This window comes from Equus caballus, chromosome 1 (genome assembly GCF_041296265.1).
Source record: "Equus caballus isolate H_3958 breed thoroughbred chromosome 1, TB-T2T, whole genome shotgun sequence".
In the NCBI taxonomy this organism is placed as follows: Eukaryota; Metazoa; Chordata; class Mammalia; order Perissodactyla; family Equidae; genus Equus; species Equus caballus.
In genome coordinates this window covers 91,847,470-91,862,790 of record NC_091684.1, presented here as the reverse complement: position 1 = coordinate 91,862,790, position 15,321 = coordinate 91,847,470, and the positions used below count along the sequence as shown (strand labels likewise).

The 15,321-nt window shown below is 69.3% G+C and overlaps 2 non-coding genes across 2 annotated transcripts; both read left to right on the top strand.

Moving 5' to 3' along the window:
- The first annotated feature begins 8,487 nt into the window (after positions 1-8,487).
- LOC138919139 (5S ribosomal RNA) lies at positions 8,488-8,606 on the top strand. The gene has a single exon (XR_011429096.1). It is a non-coding gene; the product is annotated as a 5S ribosomal RNA (ribosomal RNA).
- A 4,057-nt stretch (positions 8,607-12,663) lies between these two features.
- LOC138919138 (5S ribosomal RNA) lies at positions 12,664-12,782 on the top strand. Its single transcript, XR_011429090.1, has one exon. It is a non-coding gene; the product is annotated as a 5S ribosomal RNA (ribosomal RNA).
- Positions 12,783-15,321: the final 2,539 nt, after the last annotated feature.

Sequence of the window (15,321 nt, the reverse complement as noted above, 5' to 3'; positions counted from 1 at the left end):
GGACAGGAAGGGCAGGGGGCCCCCCCCAGGCAATTGTCGCCCCCGCTCGGCCCACCCCAGGTAACGGCGAGCCTTCTCCGTCCCAGAACTTCGGGTGCCATCCCGCTCGGGGCCTCAGGTTGAAGCCCAAGGGCACCGGCGCGGAGGCCGATGGGGGTCTAAAGGGCTGGTCCGGCCACAGCCGTGGAGAAGGCCCAGCACAAGGCAGGGGGCTGCTGCCCCCCTCTGCCCCTGGTATTGGGGGGCCAGCCTTTCCAGTGGGATTTCGCCGGGTGAGCGGGGGGGCCAGGACCCGTCAGCACATCAGCCTTGGAGCGGGGACCGGGGCGCGCCCGGGCCGCAAGTCGCGCGCCACCAGCATGAGCCGCCGGCCCCTGCGTACTCGTTGCGCCGTTTGGCCGGGTTGAGCGGTCAAGGCCCGTGATCTCCCGTTGCCCAGGCGTCGTGGCCAGGCTCAGCCTCCCCATTTGCCGCTTCTCTCTTTCAGAGGCCTTTCTTGCGAAGAGACCTCTCATACGCCATGCACCGGCCTAGGACAGAACGGGGAGAAAGGCGAGGTCAAGAGGTTGATCTCCACAGGACTCTGACCCCGGGCTCGCTCCGGCCCGTCCGCCTACATGTCCGAAACCCGCGTGGATAACCTAATTCCCCCGTACGCGCTGGGATCTGCCCCCAGACATCGTGGCACACCCCCCCTGTGATCGGGCCTACGGGGTCCCACCCCAGTTGGGGGACTCCACACTGCGCCTTTCCCCGGGAGCGGCCGGCTTTGGGTCCGGGGGGAGGTGAGCCGGCCGGGCCCAACGGCCCTTTCTTCCGAGCCTGAGGACCGCCCCCCCCGCGCTGAGGTTGCCTCATTTGCCTTGGCGACTCAGTCTTCGCGGACGTCCCGAGAGGCGGCGCGGGGGATGGTAGGTGAAGCCTTAGGGCGCCGCGCCCATCCTCCCTTCGGAGCTCGAGAGCTTCGAGGGGCATCAGGGAACGTCGACTCCGAGTCCTCCGCAACAGAGGCAGGATTCCGGCGCGGGGTGCTGAGGAAGACGGAGGCCTTGCAGGGCAGGGCACTGGGTTTGGGGCCCTCCAGGGCCAGGGCCCCTTCTCACTGAGCCTGCTGGGGATGCGAAAAGCCCTGGCTCCCCTTCGCGAGCCACCCTCCAAGCGCCAGCTCCACGCCAGGTTCTCAAGCGATGGTCCGCCAGCCTGAGTCACGCCGGCCCCCTGCCACGAGTGTAGGGTGCAGGGCGATGCGCGCTGCGCGCCGTCACCCTCCCTAGCACAGGGGTGCCCACTGTCGAATGGCCCGATCGAGGGGAGCCCAGCTCACACCTGGTGCGGCGGAGAGTTTCCACAGGCCGTGAAGCTACGGACACCACCCAAGCGATTTTTGACCGTCACGGCAGGCTCAGCGCTAGAATGGCCGGCGCCCCCGCCACCAATCAGGGCGCAGGCCCAGGAGGGAGGTTTTCGGGGGCTTCGGGAGCACGGTGAGCGGAGCGGAGGGTTCCCGCTTGCCGACCCCGGCCTATCTGCAAGGGCGCGGGCTCACCAGCGTAAAGCTGCACTAGGGAGGTGCATGCCCGCTCTTCTGCCCGGGGAGGTTGTTCCCGGCACGACCGGAGGGGGGCCGGGTCCCCCGAGCACGACTCAGATCGAGCCATCCAGACGCCTGACCTTCGGGGTGGAAAGAGGAGGACGAGTTCCTTGGCTTCCGCCCGAATGCGGCGGCGCGGGGGGAGAGATCTGAAACGACGGCCAGAGGCCCGCGGCCCGCACATACTGGTGATACGGAGGGGAGGCCTTCTCATTTATCCCGGGAGACACCCTGGTCTGGTTGGCGGTGCCGGCAGTCGCGTTGCGGCTCGGACCCCCCAGCGAGGTGGGCCCAGTGGCTCGCCAAAACCCTCTGCTCGCCGTCTTAGTCCCTCAGAGGTGCGCGTCGGGTCTGTGGGGCCTCCCGTTTGAGGGGTCCCCCGTCTTGGTGATTCTGGCCGGGATTCCTCAACCTGGGGAGGCGCAGTGTTTGGGAATTGCGCATTTTCAGCTGGCGCGGAGCTCGCCGCGGCAGCTCGAGACGGGAGTGTCTTCACGGCCCCTCGGAGGGGCACCCGCAGGGAGCGGAGCGCGAGGAAGAAGGACGTCCATGGGCCGCGGCTTCGGACCGGGGCCCGAGTTGCCGGGGGCGGCAGCTTGCCCGAGACCAGTTGGATGGGGCGGGTTGCCGAGGACAAAGCCTCCGCTCCCACCCTGGCAGGCAAAGGAAACCAGAGCTGGGTGCCGGGGGGCACCAGCCACTTCTCCCCTCGGGCCGGCCCTCGGGACCTCGGGCACGGGCGATCCTCCACCCGCCGTCCCGTCGGAGCCCCCCATGGCCTACACTCGGCGCCCGCAGGCCGCGGGGTCTGTCCGGGACAAGCAAAGCGCCGGCACACGGGCCCTCCCAGCTGGGGGGGAGCAAGTGGCAATCTCTTCTCCGTCCACTTGGGAGGTCAGGTTTCATCGCCTCGCATTGGCCGCCTCTGTGCACCAGTCGGTGTCTTGCCGTGTTAGGATGCGACCCGCGTTGTTGTACTCCCCGTTCAGCCTGACAGCGGTGTGGACAGCCCGCGTGGCAGAGCCGGTCTTTCTTGCTTGGTCACTTACTGCCGGAGGCCCTCCAGCAGCGCTGACACCGCTGATGCTCTCTGGGGCGCAGCAGCAGGCCACGCTCCGCTTGGCGGGCTAAAGGCCGTCCTGCTCGGCGAAGTCGGGCCCAGCCGCTCATCTCCTTCCCTAGAGTGGGGCCCCGCAGGTAACAACTTCTAGACTCCCCGCCAGGGCAGCATCTTCGGCCCCGGGGCCGGGGGGCGTCAGCGGGACGGCAGGGAGATCTTCGGGGTTCGAGAGGGAGCCGGGCCGGGATAAAGGGGGGGCTTACCGAGGGAGTCCCTCTGACACTCTCTTCGCGGCGGAATGCACAGTCAGGCCCCCGGGGTGGGGCCGCTCGGGCAGGCCGCGGGGCAGCCCAGCGGCGGCCGGGGCTCTTCTCCTTGAGCCGAAACCGATCTCCATGACACTGCTAGTCCCCAATCACGCCGACACAGGAAGCGTGCCCTGCGTATAGAACGGACGGTGCTTCCACGGCTGGGGGGGGAAGCCCGATCTGCCCACTGGACCCCCCTCTCGCCCCCAGACACAGTCTTCTCCCGAGGCCCCCGGACCGGCCTCGACCTTGGGAATGTCGCTGCGTCCTGGCGCTGAGCAAGGCGACGACCGCGCGGCGCTTGGGGGGGCGCAGGCTGGAGCGACTGGGTCGACTTCCCCGCCCCGCCGTGTGCAGGGGATCAGTTTTCCTGGTCCTCTCGTCGCGGAACAGGGGTAAAAGCTCCCCCGCTGGGAGGGGCCGGTGGCCAGGTCGCCACGTCCTTTCAAACCCCCCGCTGTCTTTTAAGTTGAGCTCGCCGGCCGTTTGACCCTCCCAAGCGCCTCGAACGTTTATCTCCTCTCGGGACTGTCAGTCACGATCCCCGGCACCCTCCCGAAACCAGCGATTAGGCCACATCGCAGGCCCGGACCTTAGAGTCCTGGGGGAAGGCAAAGGAGCCCCGGAACCCAACCCAGGGGGCCCCCCTAAAGCAGCTGACAAGCGCGGGTCCGCTTTCCTGGACACTGTACCCTCTCCGAGAAGCCCTCTTTGAGAGAGACACCCGTGCGATCTTTGTGGCGCAGCAAGAAGGGTTCACCGGGACGGGCAGGCTCCCGTCCGCCACAGCGCCGCCCTAGGGGGCGGGCCCTCCCCAGTTGAGGCCTCTGTCACTGCCGAAGCTCGCTGCCCCCGCGGGGGCTAACCGTCACCTTCCCAGCACGATTCTGGGCGTAGTCTGCGCCCTGATGCTCAGACCCAGTGTTGGAGGCCGTTGGGAAGCATGCGGGATCCGAAAAGACTTGGCCTAGACCGGCTCTGGATTGTGGGCGAAGCCCCAAGCCTGGAGCTCCTGCTGGCGGAGGCGGCCCTCGCTATCCTGCCTGCGATCCCTTCCATTTGGGCAAACATTCCTCTCACTGCGGGGTTTCCCAAGGAGGGACTCAGCTCTAAGGCGGCAGACCCCTGCACCCGGTGAGGGCGGGACACTTTCCCCGACGGGGGCGCGATTCATGACGTCCCCGACTGCTTCGCCCACAGCCCCGCCCGTACCCCCGCCCCACGTGCGGGCGGGGGGGGCCCGCAAAAGCGCGGCCTGGGCCCAGGCGGCGGGCCGGCGGCCCGGAAAGGCCACTCCGTCTGGAGGTCGCTGCACGAGGCGGCGAGCCAGCACCCACGGGACAGCAGTCAGTTGGGGTGAGAATGGGCCAGGCGGCCGGGCGGATTGGGGCCGCCCACGTTTGTGGCTATCAGCCTGGAACCGGCGATGCCGCCACTGTGCCTGTGCAGACATCACGCGGAGAGCCGGCGCTCCTGACGTGGCTTGCGGAGGGCTCGCCCGGCTCAGGCCTCTCGCACCCCCCTCCCCGGTCCGGGAGACTCACACCGCGCCTCTGCGGATTCAACGAGCGCGGTCGCTGCTAAGCCCCGCGGACCCTGAAACGGCCGGATCCGTTACCGTCCTTCCAAACCAGGAGGCTCTGGCCTACAGGGGCGGCGGCCGAGCGCTGTGGTTGGCCCGTGACCCGAGTGCCCTGCTCTCGTTGCCACGGCCCTTGCAGGCCCCCATTAGCCCTGGGATGTTCGACTGCCCTTCTTGGGCGCCCCCTAACCCTGGTTAGGTGTTTCCCCGTGCCTGCAGGCCTGGGGGACCGGGAACGGCCGACCCAACAACGCACCAGACGAGCATGCCCCGCACCGGTGTGCCCCGCTGAACATCACTTCTCCGCTGCGGGGCGTCAGGCAGGCGGTTGTCCCAGTTAGCCAGGGGCTGGGGCAACAGCCCCCCTTAGGGGGCCTCCGTCTTGAACTCGTGGGGTCGTCCTTTCACGCTTCTGTGCGTCGGTTGGCGCCCTTGAAACCACTTGCCGATCTGGCAACCCCGCCGGAGCATGGCGCCACCCGAGTCGCCCAGCGGATGGCGGCCGGTCGAACCCCGCCAGCCCTGCTTCTTCTGGACCTTGCGCACAAGGTTGGGCGACCTCCATTCGCCCGGACCCGCTTGGGAGCCGCAGTTTCCGGGCGCCGGGGTGGCGGAGCTGTCACCCCCTCGGGCCTCTCCGGGGAGAGCTGTCGAGCCGAGGCAGCCCCTCTCCCCTGACGGTCCCCCCAACCAGCACGCAGAGGCTCAGTCCCGGGCATACGTGCCAATTGGCATCTCAACCTGCCCCCCCGACCCGCAGCCACGCACTCCGCTCGGCGCCTCAAGCCACCTGGTTCCCGCTCCCTTTGGGGGCAACACAGCGAAAGGTACGCCACCAGGGCTCCGGTCTGGGTGGGGGGTGGGCCGACCGAGAGGGGGGCCCCCACAGCAAACTTAAGGACGTAGCCGGGATCATGACGTCTCCAGCTCACTCCGGCTGGCGGTCATCTCTTGCCGCTTGCCTTTCGCCAGTGTCCCTTGGTCCTTCAACCCGCGCGGCTCCCCCTGCTGGAATCAGCGGGCCCTGACTCACCGCGCCGCGCGTCGCTGGCTGTTAATTGGCTGGACCCGGGCCCCCCCTTTTTCGGACGGGGGAACGGCGGGGCACCCTGAGGGCAACGCGGCCTCCCCCTCGGGACGCGGCGGCTGAGGGCCCACGCTTGCTACGCTCCCTGACCCAGCTTCCTCGGAAGCATGCCGGCCCTGAGGAAGCCCGGCTCAGCCGCCTCGGGCACCTCCGGAAGCCCAGCGGGGGGAGGACGGAGACTGGCCCACCTGGCGCGCCAAGATGCTGCCGCCTCGCGCCACTCCCGGGGTTTTTCGGGGGGAAGCCGCCCGCCCAGGGGCCACGCTGAAGCTCAGCCCCCTGACCCCGGGCCCTCTAGACTCCTTTCATCTGTGGTCCAGAGCCCTTGGGGCCCAAAAGGAGGGGCGCATGAACCAGATCCCTCCCCCACAGGTACGGACGCGGCTTGGGACGCGGAGCCGGGGCTTACCGTCGGGGGCCCGAGCCGTAGAAGAACGGGGCGCTCGGAGCTGCACAAGACCACCTCTGCCCCTTCGGTTCTGGCAATCGCTTCTCGGCGGAGGTGCAGCGGAAATCCGGATCCCTCGATAACTGGTAGCTCCGGGGGGAGGAGCGCGGATGCTGCTCGCTCCGCACTTCGTGGAAGATCTGGCTGACACACTGGCCGGGCCGAGCCGGACCGGCGGTAGTGAGCCCGCCCTGTCCGCAGACCAGAGACCCCGCTTCCCGTCCTTGGAACCGAAATCTGGGCTCGCTGAGCCTTTGGGGAAGCTGCCTGGAGGGAAGCCCATTGCTGGAAAGGGAAGGGCTGCGCCTTGGGTCGGAACCCCAACGCGTTGTCTGCGCCCCCCAGTCTGTACCTGACCGGGATCGAGCCGCCACCAACCGCAGCAGCTACGGGCGCTTGCGGTTGGGCCGACTCCAGAGCGCGCGGGGCAAGGCGAACCGACCCCGGCTCTTGCCATTCGCCAGCACCAAGGCTCTCCGTCCCGAGGAGCTCCCCCTCCGCCAGGTTGGGCGCACTCGGGGCAGGCCGCGGGCAGTCTCTAAAGGCCATTTGAATTTTCCCCTGCCCGCCTTGAATACCCTCCACGGCGGACACCCTCACCCTTGGAAGTCTGAGGCCCGCCCGAGCTGCCTCGGCACGGGTCTTTTGACTCGGACGTCCCCCACGGGGGGGCATCGGGCCTCTCTCCTTGGGGTACTGGCGGGAGGCCCCAGGCTTCAAAGCGACGCCCGACCGTTCGTGAAGCGCCAGAGGGTCACGTACCCACTCGGCCATGCTAGGCCTTCAACCCGGGCCGGCGCGGGTGCTTGGCTGCCCCGGCCGGCTTGTCCGACAGTCGCAGTCTGTGAATCCCGCTGAGCCCTCACAAAAGCGGGCGGCAGCTGGCGCTGGACAGCCAAGGTGTGCCCTGATTTTGGAGGGGGCGGGTCAGCTCTGGCGGTGGTCAGCTGGGGGCCCGCCTCTGAGTCAGTGCGACCGGATTCCAGCCCCTCCGATGGTTCCTGGGACAGGACCGCTGAGGATTGTTCCTCTTCCCACGAGGTATGGCGGGGAGAGGCTCCCTCCACAGCCCCTTGAGTGCGGGCCGTCTGGGGAGGAGCTTGTTGGGTGGGGTCTAGGTCTGGTCCCAACCGGCCGGCCTTCCTGGCCTGAGACGTGGGCCCGAGCCGGGAGCTGCTCGTCAGCGTCGGCTGCTGCGCCAGGGCCAGCGCTCCAGGGGCACGGGGTGCTGGTCAGGCACACAGACACATTTTTTTTTTTTTTTTCGCACACACACACCACACACACACGCCTACACACCCACTCGCACAACACGCACACGCACACGCACACGCACACGCAAGCGCAGACAGAGCGCGCCAGCGAGCTCCGGTGCCTGTCTGTGGTTCCTGGGCGATGGCGGGGCAGCGATGCCGGGAGCCCGGGACTCCTGAGAGCCTGTCTGCGCGGCCTAGGGCCCCAGGGGTGATCGCCAGCCCCGGGGCCCCTGCCTCCTGGCCCGGGCCCAGCTCCAGCACCACCGCCCTCCTGGGGGGGAAGCGAGCTCTTGGGCAGAGCCTCTCTGGGTCAGGGTGGGTGTCTGTCTAGGTCCGTGTCTTGGATCCTCTCCGTGTCGCCGTTTCTCTGTTTCTCCGTGTCTCTGTCTCTGTCTCTGTCTCTGGGTCTCTGGGCTGGCGCCAGCAGGAGCTGTCCAGGGTCCCCGCGAGGGGCGGGTTGGGGGCGGGGTGCCGGTCTCCTGGGCGGCGCTGGCGGGGGGAAGGGTGGCCGCCCCGCTCCCCGCGCCCTCAGGGGCAGCGCGGCGGGCTTCCGCTGACGCCCTCTGGTCGCGCCGGTGGCTCCGCCTGGGTTTGGGCAAGTCGGGGCCCGGCCGGCGCCGCAGAGGTCAGGGCTCCCGCTGGGAGGCCCCTCGGGCCGGAGGGGACTCAGAGGAGCACGGGCCCGGCGGCCCGACGCCCCGACGCCTCGGGCCAAGTGCCCCGCGCCCCCCACCTCCCAGCAGCCGCATCTCCTGCGACCCATCGCCGGATCCGAGCGGCCAGGGCGGCCTGGAGTGTTCCCGGGCCGCGAGGGGAGAGCGCCCAGCCAGGCGCCCGCCCCCATCCCCGCCCCCACCACCCCTCGTTTCCCACCGCCGCCCGCCCCGCCCCGCCTCCTCGCACCCCGGGCTGCTCCAGGCCTCCGCGCCCTGGAGGGCAGCAGGGCGGGGCAGCGCAGGGTTTGGCTGGCCCGCTGGCCGCGCCCGAGGCGGCCGCGGCGGGAGGCAGCAGCGGGAGGAAGGCGGCAGGCCGAGCGCGGGCGCAGGGGGCGCCCGGCGGCGGCGGGTGCGCGTCACAGAGGCCTGGGCGCGCGCGCGAGCCGCGGGCCGGGCGACGCGGCGCGGCTTCTTAGGGGCGCCGGCGGCAGGCGCCAGCGTCTACGGCCATACCACCCTGAACGCGCCCGATCTCGTCTGATCTCGGAAGCTAAGCAGGGTCGGGCCTGGTTAGTACTTGGATGGGAGACCGCCTGGGAATACCGGGTGCTGTAGGCTTTTGCCTCCCTCGCCTTTTGCCGCCTCCGGCCTCCGTCCTCCGCGGACGCCCCCCACCCCTCCAGCCAGCCCTCCCCCACCCCCCCCGCCACCCTCCGCACCGCGGGCCCGCCGGCGCCGCCCATGGGCAGGGCCCAACCCCTCCCCGCCACAGCCCAACCCTTCCAGCTCGCGGCCCCACCCGAACCCAGGGCCAATCGGGGCCAGCCCGGCGGGACCGGGACCGGGACCGGGACCGGACCCGACGCCGCACACGCCGCCCGCCGGCTCCCTCTGGCCTCGGCCTCTTCCCACCCGCTCGGCTCCCGCTCCGGTGACACCCCAGCCCTTCCCTCGGCGCCCCGCCCCCGCCGCCCCAGCCGCCGGGTAGAGTCGTCCTGTCAGGTGGAACGGATTCCACGGCGGTGCCGGGAGGCCCAAACGGGTCCCAAAGCGACCAGCCCCGCCCACCGAGGAAAGACACCTGGTCAGCTTTTCCAGACACCGCCCGCTTCTCCAAGGACAGGGCGGACTGGGTTAGAGAGGCGCGTCTCGGGCACCTCACCCAAGACGGGATGGCTTCTGCCTTTGCTGGCGTCTGTGCCGCTGCAGGTCATCTTCTAAAACCTGGTACCCGCTCGCTTGTCCTTGAGAGGCTCATTCACAATCAACACTCCTTTCCCGACCTAAGTTTGTCCCTGTCAGTTTGTCTCGCTTTTCCTTCCAGAAGCCCCCTTCCCGGGGTGGGGGGGAGGGGGGGAGGTGGTGGGGGGGTAGGGGGGTGGGTGGGTCTGAGTTTCAAGCTCCACCTGACTGGGATCCCATTCTGCTTTCGCCTTCGGGCGGTCCTGCCTCGCTTGGAAACGCTGTACGTTGCTCCTGGTGGATGAGCTTGCGTTCGTTTTGAGGTTTGAGAACGCTGGATGCAAAGATGAGGAGTCTTGATGGCTGAGGCTTTTGGTGTCCCCTCACTCGGGGGCCTCCCTCTCTTCCCGCCTCCCCCCGCCTCCCCACCCACCCCCTCACACCCGACCCCTACCACCCCAGGGCCCCGGCCGGGCCCCGCCCCTCCAGGCCGCATCTGTCAGAGGGAGTTGAAAAGCCTCCTGACAGGACACGTCCTCCTCAGCAGCCAGCCCTTCCTGGCTCCTGGCTTCAGCTTTCCGTTCGCGTGGCTCGGGCAGCCTTTCGCATCTTCTTTGCACCTGCCTGTGTTTGCAACAGAGGACCGTGGCCAAGGGATCCAGGAAACCGGGAGGAGAGCTGGCTTCCGGGGAGGCGAATGGGAAGGACAGGGAGGCAGAGAGGGAGCCTTGCCTCAGAGAACGGACTTTGAACCCCCGAAGGGAAAAGTCCTCCAGATAAACCACGTCTTCCCCACCGAATCCAAGAGCCATACTCGCTCGCTGTGGAAAAATGGGGACATCCCGGTCAAAGCAGGACGAGAGAGGACCCAAAGCTCCCTCCTCTCCCCGTTCAGCCATCGTCGTCCTGGGAGGGAGTCTCTCCGCGGTTCGCTTCTCCTGCCGGCCCCGTTTCCCCTCCTGCCAACCCAGCGCCTCTATCGCCTGCTCCTCGCTTCCTCGGGCTGCGGGCTGCGGGCTGCGGGCTGCGGGCTGCGGGCTGCGGGATGGGGGGGGAGGGGCGGTGCGCGTCGCTCCCTGCCAGCTCGTGCCCGGGGTGGTTCTGACGGGTCCCCGGATCTGATCTCCGAGGAGCACCTTCTGCGGGGAGAAGCGGGACTGCGTCCCTGTCAGTTTCCCGGAGCGCGGGACCGGAGCCTTGCCCCGAAACGCAGGCTCGGGAGACCGAAGTCCTGAGCTGAAACCCAAGGGCCGCCGTCTCCCGCGAGTGACGTGCCCTCCCTGAGCTGCGCTTTCCTCATCTGGTGCGAGGGGGTCCTGGAGTTCGTGCCTCCTTGCGGGGGCGAGTGCTGGTGAGAACGCAAGCGGGAAACACGGAGCGGACCGCTCAGCACGGAGCGCGGCCTCGGTGGGGGCCCGGGCCTCGGCCGCCGTCCTTCCCCACGAGCCTACTTCTTGCCGCCGAGGCTCATCCAGCACCCAGGGATCGATCGCCTGGCTGCTTCCGGCCAGACACTCTCCTAGGTGCTGGCCACCCAGCAGCCGAGAACGCGGGTGCCAATCTCGGCCTCCGGGGCGTTCGCCTCCTCGCCTCTGGGGCCGCAAGACCAGCGGTGTGCCTACGCATGCCGGCGAGAGGTGGCAGAACCTGACGAGGACACGTGCCGTGGAAAATGGAGAGCTTGGCGCCCCGGAGGGCCTCGTCGGACGTCTGTGGATGGCCGTCGCTCTCTTTGCCGAAGCCCGCCCCTGCCCGTCTTCTCTCCGTCCCAGGGTCCCCTTTCCAGTGGGACGCAAGAAGGCCCACAGGGCCCAAACGCTGGAGACGGGCAGCGCACACAGCGCGCCCTGGGTCCCGGGGGGTGCGGCGGGAAAGCCTTGCGGCACAGAACCCTGAAGCCCAGAGGTCTCGAGACAGGGAGAGCCGGGACGTCGGCAGGCACCGACGGGCCTTCGGACGCGACTCTTCCTCCCCGTCGTCACACCGTGCTGCTCCTCCCTCCGTCCTGGGCGCGAGCGCGCTCTTGGGAAAACGGAGGCGCCTTCGTCGGTGACCTAGCGGGCGGGAGATCCCGGGCAACGTCCCCAGCGGCACTTGAGCAGAACGGGGACGCTGCGGTCGGTCGTCGGGGAGGGGCTTCTACATGTCTGGTAGATGGAGCTGCTTTCTCGTGCCAAGTTCTCTGGGCCCTGACTTTTCTGCCTGCTCCTTCTATCACCTCAGTAAGGTCGGGGGTGCCCGGCAGAAAGAGGAAAAGAGCCAGAGTGAAGAAGCGGAGAGAAAGGAACACGCAAACCCGGACGCGCACACACACAGGCACACAGACACACAGGCGCGCGCGCGCGCGCACACACACACACACACACACACGCCTACACACCCACTCGCACAACACGCACACGCACACGCACACGCACACGCAAGCGCAGACAGAGCGCGCCAGCGAGCTCCGGTGCCTGTCTGTGGTTCCTGGGCGATGGCGGGGCAGCGATGCCGGGAGCCCGGGACTCCTGAGAGCCTGTCTGCGCGGCCTAGGGCCCCAGGGGTGATCGCCAGCCCCGGGGCCCCTGCCTCCTGGCCCGGGCCCAGCTCCAGCACCACCGCCCTCCTGGGGGGAAGCGAGCTCTTGGGCAGAGCCTCTCTGGGTCAGGGTGGGTGTCTGTCTAGGTCCGTGTCTTGGATCCTCTCCGTGTCGCCGTTTCTCTGTTTCTCCGTGTCTCTGTCTCTGTCTCTGTCTCTGGGTCTCTGGGCTGGCGCCAGCAGGAGCTGTCCAGGGTCCCCGCGAGGGGCGGGTTGGGGGCGGGGTGCCGGTCTCCTGGGCGGCGCTGGCGGGGGGAAGGGTGGCCGCCCCGCCTCCCCGCGCCCTCAGGGGCAGCGCGGCGGGCTTCCGCTGACGCCCTCTGGTCGCGCCGGTGGCTCCGCCTGGGTTTGGGCAAGTCGGGGCCCGGCCGGCGCCGCAGAGGTCAGGGCTCCCGCTGGGAGGCCCCTCGGGCCGGAGGGGACTCAGAGGAGCACGGGCCCGGCGGCCCGACGCCCCGACGCCTCGGGCCAAGTGCCCCGCGCCCCCCACCTCCCAGCAGCCGCATCTCCTGCGACCCATCGCCGGATCCGAGCGGCCAGGGCGGCCTGGAGTGTTCCCGGGCCGCGAGGGGAGAGCGCCCAGCCAGGCGCCCCGCCCCCATCCCCGCCCCCACCACCCCTCGTTTCCCACCGCCGCCCGCCCCGCCCCGCCTCCTCGCACCCCGGGCTGCTCCAGGCCTCCGCGCCCTGGGAGGGCAGCAGGGCGGGGCAGCGCAGGGTTTGGCTGGCCCGCTGGCCGCGCCCGAGGCGGCCGCGGCGGGAGGCAGCAGCGGGAGGAAGGCGGCAGGCCGAGCGCGGGCGCAGGGGGCGCCGGCGGCGGCGGGTGCGCGTCACAGAGGCCTGGGCGCGCGCGCGAGCCGCGGGCCGGGCGACGCGGCGCGGCTTCTTAGGGGCGCCGGCGGCAGGCGCCAGCGTCTACGGCCATACCACCCTGAACGCGCCCGATCTCGTCTGATCTCGGAAGCTAAGCAGGGTCGGGCCTGGTTAGTACTTGGATGGGAGACCGCCTGGGAATACCGGGTGCTGTAGGCTTTTGCCTCCCTCGCCTTTTGCCGCCTCCGGCCTCCGTCCTCCGCGGACGCCCCCCACCCCTCCAGCCAGCCCTCCCCCACCCCCCCCGCCACCCTCCGCACCGCGGGCCCGCCGGCGCCGCCCATGGGCAGGGCCCAACCCCTCCCCGCCACAGCCCAACCCTTCCAGCTCGCGGCCCCACCCGAACCCAGGGCCAATCGGGGCCAGCCCGGCGGGACCGGGACCGGGACCGGGACCGGGACCCCGACGCCGCACACGCCGCCCGCCGGCTCCCTCTGGCCTCGGCCTCTTCCCACCCGCTCGGCTCCCGCTCCGGTGACACCCCAGCCCTTCCCTCGGCGCCCCGCCCCCGCCGCCCCAGCCGCCGGGTAGAGTCGTCCTGTCAGGTGGAACGGATTCCACGGCGGTGCCGGGAGGCCCAAACGGGTCCCAAAGCGACCAGCCCCGCCCACCGAGGAAAGACACCTGGTCAGGCTTTTCCAGACACCGCCCGCTTCTCCAAGGACAGGGCGGACTGGGTTAGAGAGGCGCGTCTCGGGCACCTCACCCAAGACGGGATGGCTTCTGCCTTTGCTGGCGTCTGTGCCGCTGCAGGTCATCTTCTAAAACCTGGTACCCGCTCGCTTGTCCTTGAGAGGCTCATTCACAATCAACACTCCTTTCCCGACCTAAGTTTGTCCCTGTCAGTTTGTCTCGCTTTTCCTTCCAGAAGCCCCCTTCCCGGGGTGGGGGGGAGGGGGGGAGGTGGTGGGGGGGTAGGGGGGTGGGTGGGTCTGAGTTTCAAGCTCCACCTGACTGGGATCCCATTCTGCTTTCGCCTTCGGGCGGTCCTGCCTCGCTTGGAAACGCTGCTACGTTGCTCCTGGTGGATGAGCTTGCGTTCGTTTTGAGTTTGAGAACGCTGGATGCAAAGATGAGGAGTCTTGATGGCTGAGGCTTTTGGTGTCCCCTCACTCGGGGGCCTCCCTCTCTTCCCGCCTCCCCCCGCCTCCCCACCCACCCCCTCACACCCGACCCCTACCACCCCAGGGCCCCGGCCGGGCCCCGCCCCTCCAGGCCGCATCTGTCAGAGGGAGTTGAAAAGCCTCCTGACAGGACACGTCCTCCCTCAGCAGCCAGCCCTTCCTGGCTCCCTGGCTTCAGCTTTCCGTTCGCGTGGCTCGGGCAGCCTTTCGCATCTTCTTTGCACCTGCCTGTGTTTGCAACAGAGGACCGTGGCCAAGGGATCCAGGAAACCGGGAGGAGAGCTGGCTTCCGGGGAGGCGAATGGGAAGGACAGGGAGGCAGAGAGGGAGCCTTGCCTCAGAGAACGGACTTTGAACCCCCGAAGGGAAAAGTCCTCCAGATAAACCACGTCTTCCCCACCGAATCCAAGAGCCATACTCGCTCGCTGTGGAAAAATGGGGACATCCCGGTCAAAGCAGGACGAGAGAGGACCCAAAGCTCCCTCCTCTCCCCGTTCAGCCATCGTCGTCCTGGGAGGGAGTCTCTCCGCGGTTCGCTTCTCCTGCCGGCCCCGTTTCCCCTCCTGCCAACCCAGCGCCTCTATCGCCTGCTCCTCGCTTCCTCGGGCTGCGGGCTGCGGGCTGCGGGCTGCGGGCTGCGGGATGGGGGGGGAGGGGCGGTGCGCGTCGCTCCCTGCCAGCTCGTGCCCGGGGTGGTTCTGACGGGTCCCCGGATCTGATCTCCGAGGAGCACCTTCTGCGGGGAGAAGCGGGACTGCGTCCCTGTCAGTTTCCCGGAGCGCGGGACCGGAGCCTTGCCCCGAAACGCAGGCTCGGGAGACCGAAGTCCTGAGCTGAAACCCAAGGGCCGCCGTCTCCCGCGAGTGACGTGCCCTCCCTGAGCTGCGCTTTCCTCATCTGGTGCGAGGGGGTCCTGGAGTTCGTGCCTCCTTGCGGGGGCGAGTGCTGGTGAGAACGCAAGCGGGAAACACGGAGCGGACCGCTCAGCACGGAGCGCGGCCTCGGTGGGGGCCCGGGCCTCGGCCGCCGTCCTTCCCCACGAGCCTACTTCTTGCCGCCGAGGCTCATCCAGCACCCAGGGATCGATCGCCTGGCTGCTTCCGGCCAGACACTCTCCTAGGTGCTGGCCACCCAGCAGCCGAGAACGCGGGTGCCAATCTCGGCCTCCGGGGCGTTCGCCTCCTCGCCTCTGGGGCCGCAAGACCAGCGGTGTGCCTACGCATGCCGGCGAGAGGTGGCAGAACCTGACGAGGACACGTGCCGTGGAAAATGGAGAGCTTGGCGCCCCGGAGGGCCTCGTCGGACGTCTGTGGATGGCCGTCGCTCTCTTTGCCGAAGCCCGCCCCCTGCCCGTCTTCTCTCCGTCCCAGGGTCCCCTTTCCAGTGGGACGCAAGAAGGCCCACAGGGCCCAAACGCTGGAGACGGGCAGCGCACACAGCGCGCCCTGGGTCCCGGGGGGTGCGGCGGGAAAGCCTTGCGGCACAGAACCCTGAAGCCCAGAGGTCTCGAGACAGGGAGAGCCGGGACGTCGGCAGGCACCGACGGGCCTTCGGACGCGACTCTTCCTCCCCGT